Source organism: Glycine max, chromosome 19 (genome assembly GCF_000004515.6).
Source record: "Glycine max cultivar Williams 82 chromosome 19, Glycine_max_v4.0, whole genome shotgun sequence".
NCBI lineage: Eukaryota > Viridiplantae > Streptophyta > Magnoliopsida > Fabales > Fabaceae > Glycine > Glycine max.
In genome coordinates this window covers 8,974,731-8,986,528 of record NC_038255.2, presented here as the reverse complement: position 1 = coordinate 8,986,528, position 11,798 = coordinate 8,974,731, and the positions used below count along the sequence as shown (strand labels likewise).

The 11,798-nt window shown below is 37.9% G+C and overlaps 1 pseudogene; it reads right to left on the bottom strand.

Annotated features, from left to right (window-relative positions):
• Positions 1–5,871: 5,871 nt before the first annotated feature.
• On the bottom strand, positions 5,872–7,981 carry LOC100812532 (probable amino acid permease 7; annotated as a pseudogene).
• Between the last annotated feature and the right edge of the window lie 3,817 nt (positions 7,982–11,798).

Sequence of the window (11,798 nt, the reverse complement as noted above, 5' to 3'; positions counted from 1 at the left end):
AGGAAACAAATCCATTGAGACGGCTGATGATGCACATAGGCACGCAATTATTGTTCCAAGATGCGGTTAAGAACTTCTGTTTGGCCGTTGGACTGTGGATGGTAAGTCGTACTCATCCAGAGTTTAGTACCACTCAGACGAAAAAGCTCGCGCCAAAAGCCACTGATGAAGATGGGGTCTCTATTAGAGACCAAGCTTTTTGGAAACCCATGAAGCTTACAGACCAAATCGAGGAATAAAAGAGCAACTTTGTATGCCGTATGGTGTGTAGGGAGAGCACCGAAGTGAGCCCCCTTGGAAAAACGGTCCACGACCACCATTATGATGGTGAAACCTTGAGATGAGGGCAAGCTGGTGATGAAGTCGAGAGACAAATCTTCCCAGAATTGTGAAGGTATGGGAAGAGGCTGAAGGAGCCCTGCAGGTTTCTTTGCCTCATATTTGGTTTGTATACGGGGTCAGTCGAAATTCTGGCGCATACGGTGAAGAGTCTTTGGCACCCCAGTGTGGCCGCCAAGAGGGGAAGCATGGAACTCCTCTAAAAGGATCGCGGTGAAAGGTGTAGGAAAAGGAAGCCAGATACGACCGTGGCAAGGGAGAAGCTTATTATTAATGGTGATATCAGAGTGGGCTTTGGGATGGGATTCAATATCCTGAAGTAATTGAACATATTGAGGGTCCTGTAACAAGGAGTCCCTGAGCTGGTCCAAAAAGGTTCAATGAGGCAAAGTCAACAAGAAGCATTCAGCCTCTGATGGAACAAGGCGGGACAACATGTCAGCCACTACATTGGCGGAGCCGGGCTTATACTTGATAGTATAGTCATAGCCCAAGAGCTTAGACAAGTTTGTTGTTCAAGGGTCTGTATTTCCTGGGACATGAGATCCTTGAGGCTCTTGTGGTATGTGAGGATGGTGAAAGAGGTCCCAAGTAAATAATGGCGCCATTTCCTAACAGCAGAAGTGATTGCGTGCAACTCTCGGACATAAGCAGACGTACGTTGCAATCGGGGGCATAAAACCCAGCTATAATATGCAATTGGGTGACCCTGTTGGGTTAGCACCACACCCATGGCTGAACTAGACGCGTCTGTTTCAATTGTAAAAGGTAAAGAGAAGTTAGGAGTAACCAAAACAGGGGCCTGAGTCATCACCTGTTTAAGCTGGTGGAATGCTTGGGTCGTCGTGGATGACCAGGAGAATTGGTCCTTTCGTAAAAGCGAAGTAAGAGGTGCAACAATGGTGGTGTACCCCTTAATAAACTTCCAGTAGAAGCCTGTTAACCCCAAAAAGCCACACAATGCAGTGGGGGAAATCGGAGTTGGCCATGCCAACATGGCGTCCACTTTGTCAGGATCAGGTGCCACGCCTTGGCTTGAAATGACATGGCCTAGATAATTGAGCCTCTGTTGAGCTAAAAGGCACTTAGATTTTCGGAGAAGGAAGTTACGCTCTGACAATATGGATAAAATGGACTTCAGGTGAAGGACATGAGAGTCCAAATTGGCGCTATAAACAAGAATGTTGTCAAAGAACACTGCCACGAATTTCCTCAGGAATGGCCGGAGAGCGTCATTCATGGCTGCCTGGAAGGTCGAAGGGGCGTTGCATAGTCCGAACGACATTACCTTTAATTCGTAATGCCCTTGGTGCATTCGGAAAGCAGTTTTAGGGATGTCGGCCTCAGCCATGCGTATCTGATGGAATCCTTGGTGCAGGTCTAGCTTAGAGAACCAAGAAGCTTAACCCAAGTCATCAAGTAGCTCATCAATGGTGGGCATTGAAACATGATCCTTAACGGTCACGACATTCAACGCCCGGTAATCGAAACAGCAATGCCAGGTCCCATCTTTCCTTTTAACCAGGAGGATTGGTGAAGAGAATGGACTGTGGCTTCGTTGAATAAGTCCGGCAGTGAGCATAGTGGCAATTTGCTTTTCGATTTCAGCTTTTTGAAAATGAGGGTAGCGGTATGGTTTAACGTTAATTGGAGGTGTGTGAGGTAAAAGTTGAATGTGGTGCTGTATATTACGAGATGGAGGCAAGTGAGTTGGTTCGGTGAAAATGTTGTGATACTAGGATAGGACAGAGGTGATCGCAGACAGGGTAAGGCTGGTAGATGTGGGGTGTGGGGATGGTGAATGGTGGGCTGGCACGGTGGTGATGTGAAATAGGGTGGAAATGCTCTGTGTTTGGACAAGTCTCTTAAATTGGTAGGCTGAAGCAGATAATGGGCTCGGGGGAGCATCAACACTGAGGGTGATATGATGGCCCAAGTGTACAAAAGTCATGGTCAAGGCTTGGTAATTTGTAGTGATTTGGCCCAATAATTTTAGCCACTGTACGTCCAACACAATATCCACACCACATATAGGGAGGTGGAATAAATCAAGGTTAAAGCATTGACCCTAAATCGAAATCGGGTCATGGAGGGATAAGGTGTCACAATCTAGGGTTTGCCCGTTACCTACCATTACACGAAGGGAAGTGGATGGGACCGAGGGTAGGGCAAGAAATTTTGCCATGCGTGATTGGATGAAGTTGTGGGTGCTGCCGCCGTCGATCAAGATGACAACCTGGTGATTGGGCAAAGAGCCCAAGAGACGAAAGGTTTGAGGAGCAAGAGTCCCTTCCATGGCGTTCAAGTTGATTTGGGGAACCATCGCGGGGTCCGATAGCAGAGCCGGAGGTGAACCATGGGTTCCGAGGAGAATTCGAGGTGCTCGTCCGTGATAAACAAATGGAGGCGAAGCTTGCAATGGTTGCCTGGGGACCATTTGTCATCGTAGTGGTAGCATAGGCCTTGGTCGCGATGGACCGAGAACTCTTCCGCCGTGAGTCGCTTGATGGGAATCTTAGGAGTAGGGCTGTAGAAAGTGGGTGAAGGTTTAGCCGGAGTTGATGGAGGAGGGTTCGAGAAGTTGCGGTGGCCACGACGACGATCCAACAACTTATCCTTCTGGAGCTAGGCGAGCTCGGTCGCCTGAGGTAGAGACATAGGGTGGAGCGCCTTAACCTCACGGCAAAGTTCTAGGATGAGCCCGAAGACAAAACAGCTCAACAAACAAGAGGGAGCAAGGTCAAAGGTTCAATTCGCCAGGTGTTCAAACTCCAAAAGGTACTCCGTAACTGTACCCGTCTGTTGGAGCTCGAATAGAGCACCTTGTGGGTCTTCATAGAAGGAAGGTGCGAACCTCGACTCTAGAGCCTGAAGCATGGTCGACCAAGACAGAAAGTAGTCATTTCGTGACATCCACTGATACCACGGCAAGGATGGCCCATCCATGTAGAAAGTGGCCACGGTGAGGTGTTCGTGATTGGGAATTCCTTGATAATCAAAGAACTGGGATATTTTAAATATCCAGCCGAGAGGGTCATGGCCGTTGAAGCGTGGCACATCCAGCTTCATATGTGGACGATGAGCTGGAGATGGAGGTGGATGCGGGGAAGATGAGGGTGACGGTGGTGTGACAGTGATGGTGGCGAGGCGATCCAAAATCAAATTGATTTTGGCATTGAGGGAGTCCATTTTGGTGTTAAGGTTATTGTGATTTTGGTTCAAAGAAGCTTGGCCTTGTGTAAGGTGATTGACGGCTTCCTTGAGCTTATCAGAAGTAACTTGGCGGGTATGGTGCTCCGGCATGGTGAAGGCATAGAGGCAGGTCGGACCAGTCGATAGAGGACTGGAGTAAAAGATTAAAGGGGAAAGGAAAACTAATAGAGATAAGTTTCTGCTTAATTCATTCATTCCACCTCTTTACATACTTATACTAATTTATTCTAACAAAATGCAATCTATTATAATAGAATTTGCTAATAGCCTAGTGGAATTAACAACTTAGTGGAATTGCTTCTAACTGCTCAAGGCTAATGGCTCATTGCTACTAATTGATGAACCTGACTTTGGAACCTCAGACATACTCTTGAAGGTAATTGGGCTTCCTTATGTTTCTTCTTGGCCTGTTATTATTATTGCTAGCTTCTGTTATAAGGCCCGTGGTGTTGTCTTGCATTTTTGTGTTGCTACTGCTATCAAATATCATTTGGATTCTTCCAAAAAAAACAAATATGAGACAAGTATAAGATCTATCTTAGAAACTAGGAAATTAATACAGAGGATAATGATATGAAAGACATAACTAAATTTACCTTTTGGGTATGAATACAAAGTGTTTGCTTCTAAAGTAAAACCAATTAGAAGCAGAGGCATATTGCCTTTAAACCCAAGGCATTAATTGTTGAACTCAACAAGTAACACGTGACGGGATGAAAGTAAAAGTAATTACTAGAATATAAGTAAAGTGATTATTACTATTATACAAGTAAAGTGATTATTACTAGTAACACGTATCATGGTATAGATATTTACTAATATCATGATAACTGCAGATGAATCAAAGGTTATGGATTCCAGCCACTAAATATGCAAGTAGTGTAATATTTGAAGAGGCTATGTTGCGGTAAATGTCTTCTTTGTTTCATGTTATTTTTTTTCCTTACAAATTTTACTAGTGATAATAGATAGTACACACGATGTTGATCAGTTTTTTCTTTATACTACCCATTCTATAGATCCTAGTTCAAATTCTTTGTTTTTATTCTAGTGATTGATTGTCATGCTTGTTTTTATCTCCAATTTTTAAAGTTATTAGTTAAAATTTATGCATTACTAAGAATGCGGTTTTCTAAGTCGGTCATATAGGACATTTTACGACGGTTTTGACTCGTCGTAAAAATGGGTGTCGTAAAATGGCACAACCTATATAACGACAGTTTCGAACCCATCTTAGAAAACCAACTATACTAAGACGGTTATTGGAATAACCGTCTTAGAATGTTTCATCTTTGAAGGCGGTTTTTGGTCCTAACCCGTCTTAGTAGAGTCGACTTTCTAAGACGGTTATTCCAATAACCGTCTTAGAATGTAGGTACCATAATTGACTTTCTAAGACGATTATTTCGATAACTGTCTTAGAATGTTAGGGATACTAAGACGGTTATTCCAATAACCGTCTTAGAATGTCATTGTTGTAGTTGGCTTTCTAAGACAGTTATGCAAAAACCATCTTAAAATGTTAGGCATACAAAGACGGTTATTAGAATACCCGTCTTAGAATGTCGTGGCTTCTATGACGGTTATCCTTAAAACCGCCTTAGTATCTCTAACATTCTAAGACGGTTACTTGCATAACCATCGTAGAACGTTATTATTTTTTTTTTGGTTTTTTTTTGTGCTCTTTTATTTATTTATTTATTGGTTTTTTTTTTTGTGCTTTAGTAGCTTTAAGCAAGACACTATACATTGATGGAAACCAAAGGTATCATCATCATTTTCAACAATTATGAAGTCTACTTACAATTGAATAGAATCATTTAATTTCATATCACAGAAATTTACATAATAAATGAGACTAATGTCAAGTACGAAAAAATGAATATATATAGGACCATTACAATACAATATAATTTCTAAGCTTCATGCATGTATGTAATAAGTTTTGGTAACAACAGCTGAGTTTGAAGCTTCATGCATGTGCTTTAGCTAAAATGGAATGGATTAATGATTGAAACACTATACAGCACAGGAGCACATGATTTTACTCCTAAATTTGAACACGCAAATGAAATAAATGATCTTTTAACAACACACAATTTACCCAATTGTAAAGTATCCAAGCATCCTGCAAATAAAACAAATGGTAGTTTGCATCAGTGAATTATAAATATATATATATATATATATATATATATATATATATATATATATATATATATATCTTTCCCATGTTATTATTTATTACAGATTTAAAAGTGTGGCAATGAACATGCATGATCCATTCACACAGATAAAAAAAGGTTGAAATCAAAACTTTTATATGGTTAGTAGAGTTGAACCTAAGGATGACTCATCTGCTAGCAAGTTATAAAGTAAAATACCAGCAAGATTCTGTTTCAGAAGAACAAAAAACAAAGCAACGATATAGCCAAATAAGAAGTATATGATGTGAGCGATGATTGTGTAAAGCGTTCTTAAAGAAAAACTCTACAAAGCAATGAAACAACAGTGCTTAGAGTGAGTGATAGTGCATAGGGTACATTTAGTTGGACTCCTTCAGTTTGTTTTCAATTAACAATTTAAGTTAATATAAGTTTTCAATTTCTTTGATAAAAATGGAAAAGAAAAGAAAAAAAGAGGAAAAAACTGAATCACTGAATGTTGCAGTTCATATCAATCATAATGGAATCGTATCAGTTCACGTATGCATCACATGATTCAAAGTCATTTGTGAATTGTGATTCATAGCACGATGCAAATTGTGAACTTGTCGAAGCATACCATATTTAATCATGCAATCTGAGTCTTGAATCATGCATTTCTAAACTTAAAACTATGCATAATGCATAAAATTACTTTTGAAGTTACTTTTGATATGTAACATTAGTAGTACCTGATATCCTCCCACCAAGTGAAGAATGATGAAAGCATTAGCAAGGTCAATGAGCCAGAAAGGCTCAAAAAAGCCAAACCCTGTCAAGAGGTTTCCTAGTGTATCATTTCCAAAAGATGCATATCCAAAGCATCTACAACACAGGTAGAAGAATGTTCTAATGAAGATTGCAATCATGGAGGCCTTTTTCATGGTTTGATTTTCGTGGAGGAGACTCTATAGTGTCCTTTGTTCAACAAAATTCAGTACCTTGTTTTAGCTATAAATTCTTTTCTGTTTGTCTTATGTCACCCTCTACCCACCCAATTTGGAAATGCATGAAATGCTAAGGTACCTGGATTTGAAGAAGGAGAATGGAGTATGGATAAGCAAAGGCAATGTCACCAAGTGCTTGGAAGACTAACCAAAGTTTGTCAGCAATTTTATCAGTTGGTATTCCTGTCAAGCTTCCCATAATTCTTCCATTTTTTGCAAGTGCAACCAAAGTCCTAAGAACCAATGTAGTAGTAGCATGATATGGATATTAAATTGAAAACAATTGATTGAAGATGAGCCTTACTTATGACTATTGCTATGCCAGGTCCTAGTCTAACGAATAAGTATGTAAAGGACATAAGTGCCACAACAACTGAAACCCATGCCATGTTATGGAGATTCGGTATGAATGACATTACAATATGAACAAGTCCAAATAGTGCCATATACAGATTGCCACCATATTTACAAGGAGCTTCATGCCCTTTCTTGTGATAACAATTTGATCTCAGAATTACACTGTAAAATGAATAAGCATGCTTCATTAGTTTATATGGCCCCAACAACAACCAAAATAAATCAATAAGCCAGTCTCTCTATTTTCACATAAAAAGAAAAAGAAAAGGCTAAGGTGGTATTCTCATTTCATGAGGAAAGTACCTCAGACTAGTTGCTGTGGTTAGTACATAATCAACACTAGTACTATACAAAGTCAAAAATTGAAGGAAGCCAACTACACATGTCCTTTTATAACCTGAACTAACAATAAATATAATTAGACATTACAATTATTATTATTGTAGTTCATTTAAAGTATATCTATGTTTAGCTAAAATGATTGTAGAAGAACATGAGAAAGAATTCAACGTGTTACTACCAAGATAAACTCTAACAACATCCATGTAAAAGTAGTTTCTTTTCCCAGTGACAGGATCAGGAGTTCTGTAGCAATCAGGCAGGAGGAATGAAGAAATATAGGTAACAATTGCACAACAAAGCAATGCAACTGGCCTTCCAATCCATCCTAACTAAGAAGTGCTCCATGCAAGGGAGAGAACACCATAACCAATAACAACAGTAATGATATGAGCTATAACACTCTGCAAATTCCCTGGCAGAATTCATGGAAGGACTAAAATTCTGGATTCAAATGCAAATATGCATCAAAATGGATATTTTATGGTCCTAGAGAACTTTACCAGTCCTTTTGGCATGTCCATCATCATCATAAGCACCAGTACCACTTCTAGTTATTTGTAGAGAGTTTTTCCCATCCATCTTTATCAAAGTATCAATTCAATGCAAGCTCATGAAGATTACTGCATGTTAATCCCATAGAAAGGCTTAAGCTAATAAAACTAAAGACAAACTATGTTGGATCTACTTGAAATCAAAAGTTAATAGATATATGTTGGGGAACTACATAAATTTTCCCTGCATGTGATGTGATTAGCCAAATCTACTAAAGCTAATTGCATGAAAGAGAAGCACATGATAAGTTGCTGAAATGGTTTAAACTAATCTAAATTTTGCTAATGAACATGCGCCTGTATGGCTTTTGTTTTGTCAGTTTGTCGGTGTAAGTAGAGTAACTCAATGATGTAAAATTAGACTCAAACTTTTGGTAAGGCATGTCTTACCTAACTAGCTTGTGTAAAACAAATTACACTACCTGCTTTCTAGGAACAACAAAAGATCAGGAAAATGTCTTTGAACCCTTGGTCCAGTGCAGATTGGGTTGAATATAATTATAGGCTTCGAGGAAAAAGTGGAAAAGATGCCAAAGCTAGCTTACGTAGCTTCTTTGAAGCTTCATGAGGTGCGATTATGAGATAATTATTACATAACTTTGAAAGGTTTTTGGGAAGGTAACCTATTATGTACAATGCTTTTCAAACCATCCAAATAATTGAGGAATCAGTAGCAGTCATACTCACCATGGACTTTTATATGCACTCTTTTTTTTTACTACTTTCAATCTTACTTTTGTGATCTAAACAGCAAAAGAGATTCAGAATCTGTGGACCAGAAGAGTCAAGTGGAGAGTGTTGTTAGGTTTTCATCAAAATACCAAGTGGTGATGAAAAGTTGAAAACCATGTTTTCTGACTTTTGAATAAAAAGCACACCAATGGTTTCAGATCATACCCATAAATCAAATTTATCCTATGCTATAATGGAAGTTCATTTCAACTTCTCTATCATACTTTAGGCCACTTACGTCTAGCATCTTTCACTTCAAGGAACAACACAAAATTTTGGATTTCTCATTGCAGACTTAGCATCATTGGTGTAAAAGCAACATCTTTATTCAGTTGAGTCACATCAAGTGTTGAAGTTTCCCTCAATGTGAATGAATGGAATAATGAAATTGCGATATAAAAGTAACTAGTGGTGTTGCCAAAAAATTTCCAACAATACTATAACATAAAATATAAAGAAGATAACAGTATGTATTTTACTTAGGTAAACTCATTTGTGGTTGTGACAAATTGTCTCCCTCAGCAAGCAGTCTTTGAGATGCTAACTTGGATATAAGCCATGACATGAATCCCGGGATAGGACTGAGGGTTGCAAAGGTCTACAGCCAAAAATTGATCACCAATGTGAGATGTGAGTGGACACAAGTAAAATTCAATACATAAGATATAGCAGTATCCTATGAAATATGACATTTATCAAGAAATTTTCATAACATGAGTGTCCAATAATTACTATGATAAAGCATATTACTTTTAGATTGTTCTAGAATGACCTAAAAAGATATATCAATTTGAGAGAATAGTCTGTTTGGCAAATTGCCATGTGCCTTTAGTTCTATAACAATCTTTGGAGAACAATGATTCCAAAAATCTGCATCTTTGAGAGGAGGGGAAAAGTTTAAAACATGGCAATTTAAAGAATGAAACCATAAGGTTGTACTAATATACTTGGAAAATCTCCCCATCAAATATGAAGATTAAAGAGAAGGCAACACATTTTGTTGTGGAAAATACCATTCATATCAAAACCACAGAAATAAAAAGTATGAAATAGAGGTTAAAAAGAAAAACTTAAGATAGAATTATGTTAATTAAATGTCGTGCATTCACAAATTCCATGAATCTCCATATAGTAATTGATAAAATACTTATAGAAATATGTGGCATCTCTCTTTTCACCTGTGTTACAACCCGTTTGATGAGAAATTTTCCCAAGTTGATCCCTGCTAAGCCAGACTGCAATTTATGCCCAATCAAACTAAGTGTTGATTAAAGCACCAATATAAATTATAAAATTGTGAAAAGTAGAGAATTATCTTTCAGTAACCAAGTGTTAGAAGAACTACTAACCAGGAATAGCAGGATGTAAATATCCAAAACAACGACGAGCAATTCCCAGTCTTCTCTTAAGATCTAGAAGGTTGCTGATAGGGTGCACAGCCTACACAAGATATCAAAGATTATGCATACAGTGGAAGACTAGAGCTACATTGAATGACGATTCAAGAAAAAGTAGAAAAATACTTCATTACCAACAATTTTTTCCAGCAAAGAAGCAAGATCATCCCATGTAATCTGGTGAAGCTCTAAGGTAGCAAGACTAAGCCATGTAATAAAATTTTCCATTTAATAAGAATCCAATGCTCTCAGCGATGCAATATTCTCCTCTTTGTGTAATGGAATGATTGAATTATCATACTCAAAATTTCAGGAAAGAAGGTTGAACCTTTTTTCTTGTCTTATCTTTCTTTCATTCTTTTCCCCAATAATGTTATGAACTGTAGGTATCTAAAATTCATACTTTCATAAATTTATTTTATGTTAAAGTCCTCATAGCAAAAATCCTTGTGCAGACGATTGAAGACAATCAGTATCTGAGTTATCTAACATAAAATTCACTAAAATTTAAAAAGGAAACAAGGAACTAAGATTTCTTTTATTTGCTCCTTCTGTCATTGTAACATAAGGAAGTAGACATAGAAAAATTGTTCAATATAAATTTGTAAAGAATCTGCCATAAACTTACGCAAGAATAGATTTGATATCTTCTCGAAGAATGGATAAGCTCCTCAACCCTCCAGGATGAGTGTTGAGACGCTCAAAGAGAACTTCATAAACCGGCTAGAGCACCTGATACACTATCAGAAGAATGAAAAATGTATACTATCAAAGGATGATACCGGTCATTCATGCTTAGGAGACACCTAAGGCAAGGAGCACTTGATACGCATGATCAGGTTATGACTTATCAGAATTGAAGATAGAGAGGGTCTAACAAGTGCCCAACTGTCGAAAACAAACATATAAGCTATACAACATCATTGAAAATGCAAAGCATACATATAAGCTATACAACACCTTAGAAAATTGCATTGATCCTATTCAAATGTATATTTTGTAATAAAATAAAACTAGAAAATGAAATAATTTTAGCATAAACAATGGAGACCTTAATTGTGCCTTTCAAATACAGTCTGCTCACGAAACCATCAAGTAGGTTCTTTGCAACCATTAATGTGACATGAAACAATTGTTTAAATTTTTTAACCAAAGGGTGTCATTAAAGAAAAAATGTACTCCTAGATAATGTAAATCATATTTAGCATCCGCTATTTCTAATAGCTAAAAAGTATGTTGCCTATTTCTTGCGAAGTGTTGTGAGGGCTCCACGTCTAACGCTGATCCATCAGAAAACCACAACAAAAATTAACAATCCATGACATTATTAGTAACTTAACAAATATTAATGAAAGTAACGATTGAAATTTGAAGCAGTAAATATACCTTGTTCCATTCATCCTTTAAACCGGCAGTAACTATGCACCACATCCAATGCATCACATAATATCCACACTCGTACCCTCCGATTTGAACATGACTCTAAATTTAACAGTGAAAATATATTTAACCGTCAACCCTTAAAAAATTACAAAGGGGTTCATTGAAAACAGGTATTGATTAAATAATTTCTAACCTTGGGTTCAACCCACCGAGGTGCAGCTTGATCAGACATACCTTCGAAAGAACTGGTTATTGTCTTCATTGCACTAGTAAAAAACAATTACAAAAAACCATATATATGACAAACATTCACCCTGTATATCGAACAACAAT